This window comes from Lissotriton helveticus, chromosome 3_1, assembly GCF_964261635.1.
Source record: "Lissotriton helveticus chromosome 3_1, aLisHel1.1, whole genome shotgun sequence".
NCBI classification, from domain to species: Eukaryota; Metazoa; Chordata; class Amphibia; order Caudata; family Salamandridae; genus Lissotriton; species Lissotriton helveticus.
This window is the reverse complement of record NC_136061.1, coordinates 1,662,081,277-1,662,097,846: the sequence shown is the minus strand read 5'-3', so window position 1 is coordinate 1,662,097,846 and position 16,570 is coordinate 1,662,081,277. Positions and strand designations below refer to the sequence as shown.

The window sequence follows — 16,570 nt, the reverse complement described above, 5'->3', positions numbered from 1 at the left end:
ACGCCCTTGGGCATATGTGCGCTTTATAAGATCATAAATAAATAAATAGTGAAACACATCAGACACAAACCTCACATAAGAATGTCTCTAAATGATAATGGATCAAAAGTATAAGAAATAATAATAATAAAAAAAAAAATAGACCCTCCTGCCACCTGTCCTACAGCCTATGTAGAAGTGTGATGGGCTACATCACAGAAACTAACAGATTTTATGCAAATGTTTTACTGACTGTAGATACTGTTGTACACGTATCAAGCTGTGGCTGGCCGATTTCTTTGGCTAAACTTAATTTTTCCTAGGTTCGAGAATTGCCTTTTGTGGTTACATCACACCCTTGATTTGCTGTCGAACGTTCTGCATTAATAGTATGTCTATGTAGAATTCAGCATTTTATTTATTTCTGTGCCCTGAAAACCAGCGCATGGGCTAATTGGACATTATCACCAGTGTAATTGTCAATAGTGCTGCAATAGCACTGTAGCCTAAGGTTAAGAGGGGGGTCCACAGCATCCCAATTATTGCTGATTTTTGATCATCCCCCAAGGGTAGGCGATCCATGTTTCATGCTTGTTTTAGGGTTAGTGCTTCCCTAGCTACACCAACGGTCAATAGCATTTCCATGTTGATTTTATTATGCTTGGTGCATGCACCTACTACAGACCGAGTACTCTAGAAGAGCTTTCACCTGCTGTCATGTTGCTGCTATCTTTTGCTCGAGTCTGATAAGTTGAAATCCTGTAGACCAGGAGGCTTGAAAGCGTTTAGATTCCACATATTGGTCCCAGAGTAGAAATGGGAATGTGGCTCTACTCTTGCACGGTGAATGGAGCAGCACATTATGTATGTGCAAACCTAGCCAAAAAGGCACCGGAGTACTGTATAGGGTCAAAGTTAAGCAAGCAGTCAACTAGTGATATGAGAGATAGCTGGTTATTGGATTGTTAGCGCATTGTGATGTAATGTTCTTTAAAGAGGTAAGTCTTCAACTCTTTCCTACATTGATTATCAAAATTGGGCACTGACTTACAGATTGAGCAAAATCACCAACTCTCTGTAATAGCAAGTACAACATACTACAAGCATTATTACCTAAATAGTTGTCAACACAGATTTTGTAGTACATGATATCTTCTTTAATGATTGGGAATAGAAATAAAGTAGTGGCTTCCTATTCCCATCTGGAACAGTCGCCTCAACTTGAAGCATGACTGTCTGCCTTTTCTCTTCAGAGGGGGAGCCCATAAAACAGTTGCTCCCTATGCATGATGTTCATTCACTGTCTGGATTCGAGGGAACAGTCAGTGCCAATACAGCCTTTCATGCATCGCTGATTAGATGAGTGGAGTATTACAGCTCTACGCCCAGGGACTAGGATAAACTACTGCAGAGTTCCCCCAGTCCTAAATGTTGTTGTGTCACTGGAGCTATGTCCATGCTCACTTGCAGGCGCATAGCGAGGACTCTTTGTGGGTAACTGTGGAAAGAGAGGCATATTCTAATCATCACAGTGGCAGCTGTCAAACACGAGCCACTTCCCCTGAAGTTTTTAGTGACCCCCTCTGGGGATTCATGTCAGGATAATGATTATAATAGTAATCATAATGTTAATCCGTTGTATGGCACACAGCAGCAGTTCATTTGACTCGTATCGTAAATAATACATGTTTTATTGAAGACAGTGGTACTCATTTGATCAATCGCTGAAAAATGTAAGGCTTTTCCTTTTCAAAAAGATCTCCGCGATTAAAGGTCAATAATCCTAGGGTGATCCTGGTTTGCTTCTATGCAAGTCTTTAGATACTCTTGAGCAATCTCGAGCCTTCCAGAACAAAAAGGTAGAAAGCTCCTGGTCACAAGACCCCGACCGGTAGTGTTTGCGGGTAGCAATGGTGTGTGAGCTCTATACAAGGTCAGTCAAGTAGTTGCGTCCATCTGTAATTCAAAAAAAGGCTCCACTTTTAATCTTTTCTCCTCTGTGATTCAAAGTGCTTTTGTGACACTGTGATTAAACATATTTTGCTTCCATGTTGGACTGCTGAACTACAACCTCAAGGCCGTGAAGTCCTCAAATTCCACATCTCTGCAAATGTGCAAGAAGATATGGAAAGAGGATTAAGCTTCTGCTCTAATATTCTCATCAGGCATAAATAGTACTAATGTACTCGTCATATAATCATAAGCTGTGACTTCCAGCCTACATTCTTAAAATACATTTTAACACAGTACACAATATGTTACTATTAGAATGCGGCTAAGCCCTCAATAATATTTAGAAACGACTGACTGCGGAACGGTCACATCATCACAGCTAACCTTTTGTGTTTAGACTCGTGTATCTGTTTCCTATTTTATATGTAATCCATGTACTCTGAAGTCCTTATGTAATGTAACTGGTTCTATTGTAAAGTGCTCTGACACCTTCAGGTAAAGTACACGCTATATAAAAACGCATAAATGACTGTGTTGCCAAAGATTCATGAACACTAAGTCGGGGACCGTAGTAAGAAACTTCATGATTAGAATTGGTATTGTCTGTGAGAAGTATTTCACTATAGCAGGAGTAGGCATTGTGAGGATATGTTTGGAGGGAAGGGAGGGATGCATGAAAGGAGGGCGGAAAGGGAAAAAGGAAGGAACTAGAGCATGAAAGATGGCTGTGCTTTTCTGTATAATTATATGCTAAATATAGCTAGTTTATTTGGGCACTGACAGTTTAACCTGTCAACCCATAAGGCAGCCTCTGGGGTTTATTTCAAGCCTCATAGTCAGGAATTAGTTGAGGTTGAACTGTATTTCTAATTCTGAATTTATCTTACTTCCATAGTTCCCATTGCTCCTTGTTTCTCTTTCCTGTTTCTCCTCAAAGTGCAACTCCAACAAACAGTGGTCAGAACAGAAATTACATTATCGATTACATCTGCCAAATCCAATGGGGCCAAAGACTTTGAGGGTTTTCAACTGATTGACTCTAAATGTACCACAGTGCACTCGAGCCCAAAAGGTGCCCTCTGCACACCCACTAACTCCACACAGGAGATGAAGGCGCGGTTGAGAGAAATGATGGAGTGTAAAGACATGAAAGAGCTCATAGCTCAAGTTTGATCAATTATACCGGGTTGCTGAGGTGCTTATCACCAGTTAATAACCATGTGGTAACTGAAGGCCTCTAAAATCCGTAAATCTGAGAAATAAAAAGTTCTAAACATTAATCTGAAAAACCCGAAGTTCCAAACGTACACCTGCAAGGAAGTGATCTGGGCAGTCATCACATGAAGTGCGTAAAGAGATTAAATCATATCCTGCAGGGCAAGCTATAAATAACTGATAAGGTAAATTAAGACTGATATAAAGAAAGATGGTGGTTATCCTTCATCCATGCAGAAGAGAAAAAAATTCTGAGAACTAAAACAAGAGGTACAAACAACTGTTAAGTAACATTGCTACGAATACCTAAGATGTCCAACAAATAGACCACTTTATAAACTGTTCATGGACCGCGAAGCATTGAGAGAAGAAACCGAGCCGTATATAACCCACATATTCCTCTTTACAGTCATTGACCACGATTACAGTCTGAAAGTGTGTCTCTGCAAGAAATATTGAAAACGTTTATAGTAAATTAACAAAGATTAAAAACAATTCCATAATATACCAGCAGAATTATATTTTTACTTTAAAGATTGCTGAATGCCAGTCAAGAGGCCAACAGTTAAGACTATCCTCACGTACCAACGATTTCTGAGGTCACAATCTAAAAATATTATGGTGCCAATTATATAAAAAGGAGGAAAATAACAAACCCAAGCCCGGTCACTAAATGAGTTTACTTGATATCCCCCTCTAAATTTCCTTGGTGTATCTTTAACTCTGTACTGAATGATTTGAGGGTAAGGATGTTCTGGCACCCATTCAAGGGTTTTCAGGAAGAGCAAATCTACTAATGTCCAGTTAATTGTACTCCAGTAAGTCAAAGAAAATTCAGTATCAAACAATAATTGACATTATGTCTTTACCATATTGATTGAGCTTCTGGCAGCAGAGATTGTAAACATTTATGGAATAAGCTGGTAAGACTCCAGATGGATCCACTAGTAAGACGCACGATGATGAATCAATACTTAAACACAATTTAAAAAAAACTAAAATGGGCTTTAGGGCTTTAGGGCCAAGGAAATGCAAAACTGAGTACCAGCAGAGGAGGGAAATGAGGATACTTCCTGTTCCCAGCACTTTGCAGTTTATATTCAAACGAACTCTTATGTTCGGTTATGCTAGTGATATTTGTAGGATGCAGTTAGCCATTGGTGTGGGCCTATTGCACTGTTAGTCCTCTCACCAACCTTTCATATGTCTATACATTGCGCAGTGGAATCTAAGTTGATCAGTCATGATATGCTTGGAAGTTGTGTTCTTTGTCAGTAGGTTGGGTTAAAATGTGCAATTGACTAAACTGTGGGTGTATGGTTTTGATTTCAGAGAGGTGTGGCCACTGAATATACTGATTACTAACTCATGTGTTTGAATGTTCATCTAGCCATTGCGTGGTTGATTGAAATAGTCTTAAACACAATGTTTCTCATTATGTGGTATGTTTTGTATGTCAAGGACTACATGTTCTGTTGTGAGAAATTGTGTGTGTGCGCCAGTTATATCGAATGGATTATATTTGTGGTATAAATGACATGCGTGTTTGTATCAAAATGGAGATGGATGCGATTTCCTTTGAGTCTTCTACAGTTGTAGAACTTGCGGAATGGCTATTATGACAAGAATTTGCGTTTCATATGAAATATTTGTTATCGGAATGGCCTAAAATGGCTTTGTTCTTTTAATGAGCTTGTCGTTGTACAATAAATTCAGCTCCATTGTGGTCATTCAGCTATATTGTAACGTTGACATATCACACGCCATCCAGTGTCACGAAGGCACATGTAAAGGCTTCTCATTACTTTGCTCACACCCACTTAATGATATATGTGGTACGTCCTGTACCGAGCATGGCTCACTTCCACTCCACGCTCAACGTTTTGTAACCTTTACTTATGAGTGACACATCCGATGGAGGTAAATTGTTGACTGCTCACGATATCCTTTGTATGAATTATTAGCGAGACGAGGTTTTCATTTTGAGTAGGCATGAATCACTAGTTAGAAAAAGAACACTGATCGCCATTGGAGAAAGTCCACTATGATGCAAAACATAATTACTTTGCCATTTGCAAAGTACTGCAGCACTTTCAATCTATTCCTAACCACGTCTGCACATGTTTTAGTGAGTGTATTTTCAAATGATAAAAGCTGAAGAACTATCATCTAAAAATGTCTTATTCCAAAATCGGCGACCACATGACATTCTTGCAGGCTGCTCTGTGCACCTCCCTAATGTTAGTGCATGCAAAGACAACTCACTCGCTGGTTCGAGGCTCCTTAAATCCATATTTTATTTATTTATTTATTTTTATTTAATGCGATTTTATATAGCGCGAACATTACCTGAAGGTGTCCGAGCGCTTTACATAAGAAACCAGTTGCGATACATAAGGATTTAGGATTACATGAGTTACAAAAGAGATACAAACAGAAAAATTTGCAAATGTACAAGTTTCAAAGTCACACAAGGAAGAGATACGAACAGAAAAATTGCAAATGTACAAGTTGTAAAGTCACTCAAGGAAGAGATACAAATGGATAAACTCTTAAGAATCACATAGGAATGGTAGTGAGTACAAGGGTCTACTACATATACTAGTGGTTAGAGTTATCTCTATATACATATATATACACACACATAGATTTACTCAGGATTACATTTTACCAGCAGTTAGGCTTGGACAAGTATATATCACATATTTACAGAGTGAAAAGAGAAATAAAACAAAAAAAAGGGGTAGAGAGCGGTATGTGGGGGAGAAGAGTTGGAGGCTGAGATTGATGAGAGGAGGGAGGGAGACCTGAGGGGTAGAAAGAGATAAGGCAGCCCAGCATAAGAGAAATGTCTGAAGGTCAGCAGGATGGAATCCAAGGGACCAAAGGAAAGCACAAGAAACAACAAGATGGCGGACCCTCTGGCTCCTAATCAAAACCTGCTAATATCCTGTTCCTCCTTGCTTCTTCATACCTTTGCCGATGATCGGAAGGCGTAAGTAAGCTGTGGTTTGCCTGGTGGCAAGTCCAGTGGTGTTTTTCTGGCCAAGACTGTTCTGGTGCAGCGGTCGGCGCGCGGTCTCCCAGGATGGCGGCCAGGGCGGACTGATCAAAGCTGAAAGCCAGAGCTGCGGAACTTTTGTCTGGCGTGCCGGTGGTGGGTCCGGGTAGGCGGACGCCGATGCTCTATCCAACTTTCGGGTAGCCTTCTCCATAGTCCGTCTGCCCGAAGCTCACTGCCCTCTTGACGAAGGGCACCGTAGCCCCAGACCCGCGGCAGCTCCTCGGCTGCGAGGGCAGCTGGATCGGGGCTCATGGCGCCGCAACCGCGATTCTCGCTGCTCCTTGCCCCCAGTATAGCAGGAGAGTGTCTGGTGTAGTTTTGTTGATGCTGACCCCCGCAGCTCGATCCCACTCTTGCCTCTCTGTGACCTTGTTGCCCGGTGGAGCGGTTCTCGAGGCTCCCAGCCACCGCTGATAGACTTTCTTTTTCTTTACATTTACATCAAAAAGGATTTTCAAAAATTAAGATTCACATTGCCATCTGTTGCTGGAGGTGATCCTGTAGCTGCTGCCTGGGTCACCGTTTACTCACTTCACGAGGGGAGTTCTACCTTTCTCCCTCTTTCCCTAGGCTGCGGTAATCTGCAGGTTGGGGGTTCTTTGAGCTGAGTTGATTTACCATTTTTAGATGGGGATGCACTTGAGGAAGCACAGGCAAGTGGAGCGCTCCTCTTCTGCAATTCTTTCTCCCGGCTTGGCTGCAGTCCTGTTCCGACATGTTGGTTCTGGACATTGTTCGTCAGGGGTACAGAATATAATTTGCGGAGCCTCCTCGGGAGTCAGGGATTCGTCCGACTCCTTGTCCATCCTGTACGGTCAAGAGGTTGGAGTTGTCTCTGTGGGTCGAGTTTCTTTTGAAGAAGGGGGCTATTCAGGCCGTTCCTTCTCTGGAGGTGGGGAGGGGTTTTACTCTTGATTTTTCTGGTTCCCAAGTTAACGGAGGGTTCTGTCTGGTCCTCGACTTGAAGGCTCTCAACAACTTTGTGGTCCATCTGCCCTTCCGAATGGAGACTCTGCAGCGGGTGAATCCATTGGTGCTCCTGGGTCATTTCTTTTGCACTCTAGAGCTCCAGGACGTATACTATCATCCCGGTTCACCCCAGCTTTCGTCAGTACTTGAGGTTTTGCCTTCAGGGGCGTCATTTCCAGTTTCAGGTCCTGCCTTGAGGCCTGAGGCCTGCCACATGGGTGTTCACCAAGGTGGTGTCATCTCTGGTGGCTTGCTGACATCTGCAAGGGGTCCTCATTTAACCATACCTGGATGACTGGTTGGTCCATGCTCTCTCTCTGGATCAACTGCTGGTGGATCGGGCGTTGATGTGTTCTGCGTTACGAGCTGATGGGGGTTCTATTGAATCTACCCAAATGGCAGTTGGAACCTTCGCAGGACTTGGTTTGCATCGGGAAGCGCTTTCGCACTGATCTGAATAGTGTGTTCCTACCGGTTTTTCGTGCAGTGACTTTATGTTCCCTTCCTCGAAGGTTCTTGGCACGGGTCTCTTTTCCAGTCCACCTGTGGTTACGGCTTCTGGATCTCATGGCGGCGACTGTTTTAACGGTGACCTGGACTCGGCTTCATCTCAGGTCTCTGTGGTTGTATCTGTTGGCCCATTGGACTCCGTTATCTTGCAATCTGGTTCTTCGTGTTCCGGTGGCTCCTTCCCATCTCCCTGCTTTGCCCTGGTGGATGTTGTTGGACCATCTTTCGCAGTTGCTGCAGTTGCAGTCATCTCCACCAGTTCTGATGACAGATGCAAGTGCCTTCTGGTGGGGGCAACTTTGGGTTCCAGGTCCCTTTAGGGTCGTTGGTCCCTTCCGGAGGGGTGGCGTTCCTCGAACTGGAGGGAGTTGACTGCGGTGTCCCTGGTTGTGATGGGTTTCCGTGTCCAGTTGTTGGGTCGCAATGTGGTGGTCCGTTCGGACAACATGGTGTCTGGTGCATACCTGAACCATCAGTGGGGGTTCCAGGTGCAAGTCTCTGAATGCAGTTGTGATTCAGTTGTTTTGTTGGGCAGTGGGGCATCTGCTGTCTCTCTTGGCTGTTCACATTCAGGGGGTGGACAATGGTGTGGTGGATGCCCTCAGCACTTTTTTCCCTGCTTCCCAGGAGTTGTCTCTGACTCCCGAGGCTATTCGGCTTGTGTGCAGGAGGTTTGGTCTTCCTTATCTCGACCTCTTTGGTCCCGGCACAATGCCCAGCTGCCCGGTTCTGCTCCCAGGTTCGGCAGGACGGGGACTGGGGGTGGATGTGCTATCCGTTCCTTGATCTTCCCACCTCCTGTATGCATTCTCTCCTCTGGCTTAGATCCCCCGTTTTTTGACTTGCCTCTGTCAGGAGTCCCGGGTGGTGGTGGTGGTTCCATTCTGGCCTCGCCGGTTGTGGTTCCCCACTATGAGATTGTTGTCTGAACAGGGTCCTTGGTTTCTCCCTTGCTTTCCGTCCCCTCTGTGGTCAGCTCCGATGTTGTCTCGACCGCAGCTTCGGCTGTCGGTGTGGAAGTTGAGAGGCAGAGGTGGCGTCATAGAGGTTTCCCAGAACATTTAGCCTTGGCCGTGCAGCAGTCTTGCAGGCCTTCCACCTTGAAATCCTATGGGCGTCATTGGGGGAATTTCAAATGCTGGTGTGGGGTGCTTGATTGTCCCCTCTGGTGTGCTCTTTGATGGAAGTGCTTCAGTTTTTCTGGGAGGGCTTTGAGATGCGGTTGACTGTTTCCACTTTACGGCCTCTGTGGGCTAAGGTTAAGGCTTTTTGTTCCCCTTGGGGGGATTTGTCAGTTATGGACAATTTGTTCTCTCGCTTATTGCAGAGTTTCTCATTGTCCAGTCCTGTGGTGCGGCCTTCTTTTACTTTTTGGGATTTGCCCCTTGAATGCCGGTGTTTTGCTTGGGTAATCTCACTATTTATGAAAGGGACGAGGGACCTGGGAGGTAATGCCCTATTACTTACCGGTAATCTTCAATACTCCTGGTCCCGTCGTCCTTGTCCCATTCATTTCGTCCCTCCCTTCTGGTATTGCCGGCCTTCATCTGGGCTTGGTATTCCAGGAGGAATGCTGGGATTGGTACACTTTTGTACTCTCAGGGGGAGAGGGTGGGGTAGGGTCAGCATTCTTCGTTTTTTTCCGTCATGAGATAGTACTATCTCACTATTTATGAATGGGACGAGGACAACGGGGCCCTAAGTTATGAAGATTACCAGTACGTAATAGGGCATTAATTAGATCTAGATCTGCCTACTACCACACAGCACTTTCGGTTGGTAGAAAAGATCACATAAATAATAAATGCACATTACCAAAATGGCCTCTAAAATGCATAAAGTATTGAAGAATATAAAGATTTGCGCCTGGTTGTCATTCTTCTTTGTTTTCAAACTTAGACACTTGCCTTCACCATTTTTGCAAATTAAATTTGCCTTCGTCTGTTTTCCTTTCATTTGAGCACAGGGTTTTGGAAGATTTTATTTGGCTGCCAAATTTCTCGTCTTTGGTGGCTGCATCACTTTCATTGATAATATTCCGACCCAGAGTTAAAACATATAGGGTCCAATTTACAAAGAAAATGTTCTGATTTAGGACAGGCTTACCCTTTAAATAGGTGTAACCTATTTCATACATTTCACCATATTCATGAACTAATGTGAGTCAGTGGATTCAGAGGATTTAACCCATTTTAAGTCTAGGCGACTTCAGTTTCCTCTTAAGTTTTGCATGGAGCAGTGTATCGAGAGTTGTGTCTGGGAAATGGTGAAGGAAATCCCATACAAATGTCTGCCACACCCTTTCAGGCGTCACTTTTTGATATTCGCAGATATTTTTAAGAGTATTTCCATCACTTATGTGCACACTTCATTACAACTGAAAGATCCAAATGTAGCTGTTGGAGAAACTGTCGGAAGGAGCACCAGTCACCACGGTTTTCAGTTGAGACTTTGAGGTAAAAGGGAGCTGTGAAGGAAAAGTATTTTAAGTGAGAAGGGATTTCTAAAATGAATTTAATAACTTGTATATTTCCTAATTCTAAACTAGAGTATTTTTACGTGTTCGCAAAATTTACAAACCAATGGATATAAAAACGGTAGTAGGTGTCTCTTTTTTTAATTTCACACATGTAGGTCTGTTCCTTAACCCCTTCCATGCTGGGCCGATTCTGCTCCTGTGCTGAAGATTTCAGCGCGGGTGCGGTCATGACGGGCCCCAGCCGTCATCAGCACACGAGCACTGTAGTGCATGACGGCTGGGGACCGTCATCAGCATGGAAGGGGATAAGATAATCATAAGTTACAGTTGTTTTGGAATGAATTTTTAGTGAATACCCCCAACAGGTGTAACCTAAGAACAGATTTAGATTTAATTTAAGAGTCGTAGATTGCACTTGCTTTTGGAAACTGGCCTTTAGCTAAACTTTCCTATTATTGTCCGCTGTGGGTTATCTAAATCCTTTTGTACTATATAACCTGTTATCCGATTATTCTGATGCCTCTATTATATATCTACACTTTGATATTTCTTCTTTGTGCCATGGTTGATAACCTACTGATCACATTTTGTATTTGTTTTTATGAATAATGTACATCTCTCCTAAACCTAGGGTCAGTGCGGTGGTTTGATAAAACGTATCTCCAGCGAAAAGTAATACATTTTTAAATAAATCACTGCTCTGAGATTTAATGCTGTTGTTGCAGTATTGATCCCTGGGATTTGGTCTATTACTGTCTCTAATGAAGTCTTAATATAGATAAACGTTGGCCTCATTATCTACCATGTGGATTTGTACCTCGAGTGCCTTTGCTAGATTGCTTTTGAACTCCAAATTCTTTGCTTCATCCTCTCGATGGAGGGATGTTTTAAGGCAGAGGTATCCAACTCGGGTTCAGAATGGCTAGGTTTATGCAAGATTTGTAGGATAACCATTGTCTAAGAGTGAATAAGATATATTAGATTTATTGTGTGTACATTTATTTTATGCGGGTAGCTTGAAATTGTGGCATGGATGTAACCCTACAAGACCTAAGTTCTACACTCCTGTTCTAAGGGCTCAACCCAGTTAATTAAGCCTGTAAAATGAAGTTGTATTTTTCTGTTACTGCCATTTATAACCTTTCTGGGGCCTGAGTTCCCAAGGAAGACTATGCCAAAATTTAAAACCGCTGTACATACTTGGAGAAATACACTGTTCTGTTATTTTCTTTATTTCTTCTTAGACTCTTCGCGCAGTGACATCTCAGAAAAGGGAGAAATGTTTGCATTACATTTTCATGACCATTTCCTTTTGAAATTAATGTCGTCTGTTTGTGAGCCTCACCGCCATATTAAAGCGGCCATGCCACTGCAGCATTCGGCAGGACCGCCCTGCCATCCAAACGTTAGTTCTTACTGCCACAGTAGATCAGCGTCACTCAAGCGATGGTCTGACAATTTTTACGCAGCCAGCGTGCGTATTTAGTGGTTCAGGGAGTATATAATTGGTTGGTTTGGAGGGAATGCTCCTGCTCTTTGTGGTTTCCCGCTTCTCGATTCATGCCTTTGTTTGCATTATGAAACCTGCATTGTCTACACAAAACGGGCGCCCCTGGAGCATTGCGTCAGTCCCCTGCACCAGGGAGGGCTCGGCACACGCAGCAGCGCGGTAAATATTTGATAGCCTCCTGTGAGAACCGGAAAATAAAGACAGCGTAACACAATCACAAATGAATTCACTTGAACGAGGGAACCCTATAAATAAAAGAATACTTGAAAGCAACGAGTTGCGTCACACTGTTTTTCAAAATATTTTCTTCAAAATCGCTTTTACAAGCGAATACAATCTTTATAATTTGAAAGAAAGAGTATGACTACTGTTTTCGCTGGCGCCGAATGGATGATTTAATTACACAGCCATTGCCACAAAAATTCGGTGTAGGTGTCTTAAAAGTAATTAAATGTTGCTGTTTTTTAAACCTGCTTGCTTTAAAGATTGAGGAGGGGTAAGAAAAAGTCCTTCACCTCTTTTTCAGCATAGAGAGATACAGCAATTACTGGACTATAGTTTATTCTTGAATAACCAAACCCTTTGAGTTTCTGGTAAACGGTTTGCTTATGAATGGACCTTGATATTCATATAGCAGTCCAATACACTCGTCCAGAATTTGACGTGTATGCACAAGGTTTGACACATGCCGTGAGATTGTCTTAAAAAATATGAAGACTTGAATAGTGTGTTCAGAACTCGGCAGAGGGTAAATGTTGGCAGAACCTGCATAAGGGGAAATGCATGGGAGGATAACATCAGCACCAATGGGATACTGGGAAAGATAAAGGGATGCTGCTTATTGACGGGGCTGGTTTACCTTCTAAGAGACAAAGAGGCCTGATGATGAACCGGAATCTAGAATGTGAGGAAGTGTATGGCTAAACCTGTGGCGTAAATATACATAGCTAAGTAGAATTTAATTGGTGAGATACACGCCAAAAACGGAGGACATGAAATATTATCTGTGTAGGACTATCTTTTAATATTTGAAAAAAACGGAGTATTATAGAAATATATGGAGAACCAGGAGTTAAAAATGAATCTCTATTATAAAAAGACTCTAAACACTATTCACCAAAGTCTTTGAAAAGAATTGAATATGTACTTCTGTTGACTTACATACACATTTGGGGTTACTCTTTGGCTTTTTAGCAATTCTCAAGAATTTCATTAATACTCCTTAGACCCTGGGTTTGTCACATTTGTGCCATAAAATCTGTACAGAAAGTATTTACACTTGCAAACTTACGTTTGTTTTCACACACTTACGGAGGAAGTCGTTTTTCTATAGCAAAACCCATTCCTTGACACTGCTATAACTTTTGTGGGGTTGTCCTTTCGATTCTCACCCCTAACCTCATTTAATTCTGCCCTTGGCAGGACTAAATCTACAAACAGATTTACAATTGAAAACTACCTAAAAATGTTAGTGAATTACATTTTTATGGTGTTTTTGTATGCTCCCACCCATAGATGTGGATTTCTTTGCTTGAACATCCTACCATACTAGTGGCATTTTCATGTGAATACAAGCCCCTTATGAGGGTAAAATCCTACCATTCCTGATTTTAGTAATCCTGAAAGGATTTTACCTTCACAAGTTGCATTTTTTTGCCCCCAACGAGACCTTTGTACAAGCCATGCCCAAAATTTGGAAGATTGCTTCTTGTATTTCAATCATGTGCAGTGGTTTACCAAGAGATTACTTAGAGATATGCAATCTGCTGCCCATTTGTTTAGTCTTATATTCACAAACTACAGTAGTGCAGAGTTGCCACTTGTTGTGCCCATGCATACACCCATCTGTGCATTCAAAGCGCAGTGGGTACCAAGTTGAATTTACTTAGCATTTTCAGATTTCAAGTTTCCTAAATTTGATTTTGTGCGTAAATGTAGTTTACATAGATGCCATTATGTACATTATGGGAAAAGATGGCACAGTGAGTTACATGATCGCCACAGCAGTCTCTTGTTCTTTGCAGGTCACGATTTGGATGCCCAAGTAGAATTTAATGTAACTTTCAAGAAAGGACACTTTATAAAGTTGCTACTCTGTTGTCCAACCTTTCCAATGACCATTTATGGTTGCTGGCCACAAGGCAGCCTTCTGCCCTCTTAGGCGGAGGTGTGATTGACTCTCAGAAAGGAACACAAAGGGCTTGCTATAGGAAGAGGTGTTTTTTCTCATTGGCAGGAAGACCAAACGTTGAGCTGCCTTTGAAGGGCTATCGGTGGACCCACACTAGAGGGGCTGCTGTTTTGTTCTGGTAAGTTCAAAACAAAAGGATCCACCTCAAAGAGGTTCAAAGGGAAGTGTTCCCAAACTTGGTGATGTTCTTGCTCCTCTGTTTTAGTTCACATGTACTGCAGGTGCCACATGGGTAGTGGCCCTGTATTGGTTGTAGGCTATTGTTTGGTAAATTCTGCTCTTGTATTGCTCTTGGTCTTGTGTGGACCAAAATATCCCTTAGGTTCCTTCCCCTTTTGTGAGAGAACATTGGTTTAGGGAAATCAAGACCATCACAATTGAGAATTCTCCAGTGTTTGTTTATTTTTTTCGATACTTGATTTGAATTAGTATTGTAGGTAGTCTATAAGGCCAGGTAACTTTTAACCCACTCACTGTATGTATGTCATGAGTTTGTTTCCCTTCCCCTTTTTTCCTGAACAGGTCCCAGCACTTGTGTTTAACTTTAAAGTATAAAAGACACTACAGTCACGATTTATCACCTTTATCTCCAACAGGTGATCTGTGTTTGTACATTGGGAGGCGCATGTGTAATAACTGTCCTCTCTTTTTCAGGCTTACTTTCAGAAATACTGACTGAGCTTACATGCTAACAATACCGACTGTGTACAGTATTTAATATCACTCTTTGTACATAGCACTCTTTTATTTTGCACCAATTGATAGCAACATAGTGAGCACTAAAGGGATCATCTTTAGTCCTGATGAAGAAGCCTTGATGCTTCGAAACATGTTGACTAGACCAGGAGTACCACACATTAAAACGTGGGATATCTCCGAACTACCATTTTAACAGTACAAGCCTAAGATCTATTAAATTCTTTAAGTCTATAAGGCCAGGAACCTTTTAACCCACTCACCTCATCCACCCCTGACCCTTTCTCTCATTACACATACACCACACATAGCACTACAATACCAGTGCTCCAGCGTAGTCGCTAGTCGTAGCACGCCCCGTCCAGCAGCGGGGCGGGAAGACCCCTATGATGAAGCATGACACCAAGGGCCCTTTTGGTGTGTGAGGGGTATTTAAGCAAACACTGTGCATGCCTTACCAAGTTTGGGAACACTTCCCTTTGAACCTCTTTGAGATGGATCCTTTTGTTTGGAACTTAACTAGTGCCCGTGAGGGGCATTACCTCTTCACTCCCTAATCCTGTTTTTTTGTAGTTTTGTTCTGGTAGACAGGTTGAAGTTGTGGACAGAGAGAGGGAAACAGTTGGCAAACTAGTTTTACAGTAGGTGTGTAGCCCTTAGTTAACCACACCTCTAGGGTGGACTGCCAAGCTCCATACACACGGAGTGACAGGGCCTACCAGTTTGGGAGTGGGTAGAATATTACATTCTGGGAAAGCTAGATGCCATACTTTGCAGGAAGTCGTCATCTGGTGGGAGGGGACCTGGTAGCCCATTGGCTAGTAGTCACCTCATCCCTAAGGGCAAGGTTTGGTTATAAAAGTGGTACCACTGGCATCCAGACCTTCGATCACACCTGCACCGGAGAGGGGACAGACAAAGGACTGCCCTGCTGTTCCCTGAACCTGGCACAGAGAGACTGAACCTGCTGATCCTTGGGCTAGCAAAGAGAGGACTGTGCCTGTGGTGCCCTGCTCTATAAAAAGATATCCCGAAGCCCCAGGTGGAAGAGGTGACTCCAGTACTCAGTTGGCTGACTTCCTGTTACAGCTACTAGGCCACAAAATCTGAAGAAGCCTGCTTTGGCGACCCCTGAAGCAGAGCCTGGGAGACAAAGGCTCAATGCTCCCATCCAGGTCTGCTGGACCTGGGAGAACCGTCAGAGTGCAGTTTGGTTGACCAAGACGGGCACTATCCTCAGTTAAAGAGAACCACTGGTTTTGTTGTAACCGGAGACCAGTAAGCCAGGTGCAACTAGTTTTTGGTTGGTCTGAACCGGAATTCGAGGGACATCGGACCTTGTGGCTAAAGTCACCCCACCATGTTTGTTGTTGACCCCATGAAGTTGCCTGTTGCCAGAACACCACCCACAGCATCCTTCAGCATCCTGTATCCATTGCATTATGACTACTACTGGTTTGCCTTTTGAGCCTATGACTGGACAGGGGACTACTTTGACTGCTAGGTAACTGTTATGTCAAGCCTTATTGGCCCTTGTGAATTGCTCCCTGCCGGAGTTAGCCTCCCAAAGCAGGCTGGAGTAACCGAACACAATTTTACAAATGTTTTCATAAGTTTCCATGTAACCACTAATTGCAGTAGTTGCCTACGCTTGCTTGTGATTTGAATGAAAAGCAGTGATTCATTATTTGCTGAACAGTTTATATCTCCTGAACCCTCTGATGGATTTTGTTTGTTTTGGTGTCTAAATAGTCGTAAAAATAAGAGCTCATTTTGTAAATTGGTTTCAGTTTTCCTTTGTGTTGTGTTTCTTTCTTGTTCAGATGTTTTGGTTCTTCTAAATGCTTTGCATTTGTTCCTGTGACAGAGCCTGACTGGTGAAAGCCTCAACTACTCATGGTTGAGCTAAAGGTTTGCAGACGAGCCTGACTGGACCCAAGATGGGTTTGTGAAATGATCACATGATGAAGTTGCACAACCACACCATATATTTACCTGCTTCCT

General features: G+C 42.9%; 1 protein-coding gene across 4 annotated transcripts in view; it reads left to right on the top strand.

The window, feature by feature from the left end:
- LOC144823702 (uncharacterized) overlaps positions 1–16,570 on the top strand; it is a 317,027-nt gene that overhangs the window by 40,326 nt on the left and 260,131 nt on the right. The window lies entirely within an intron of this gene.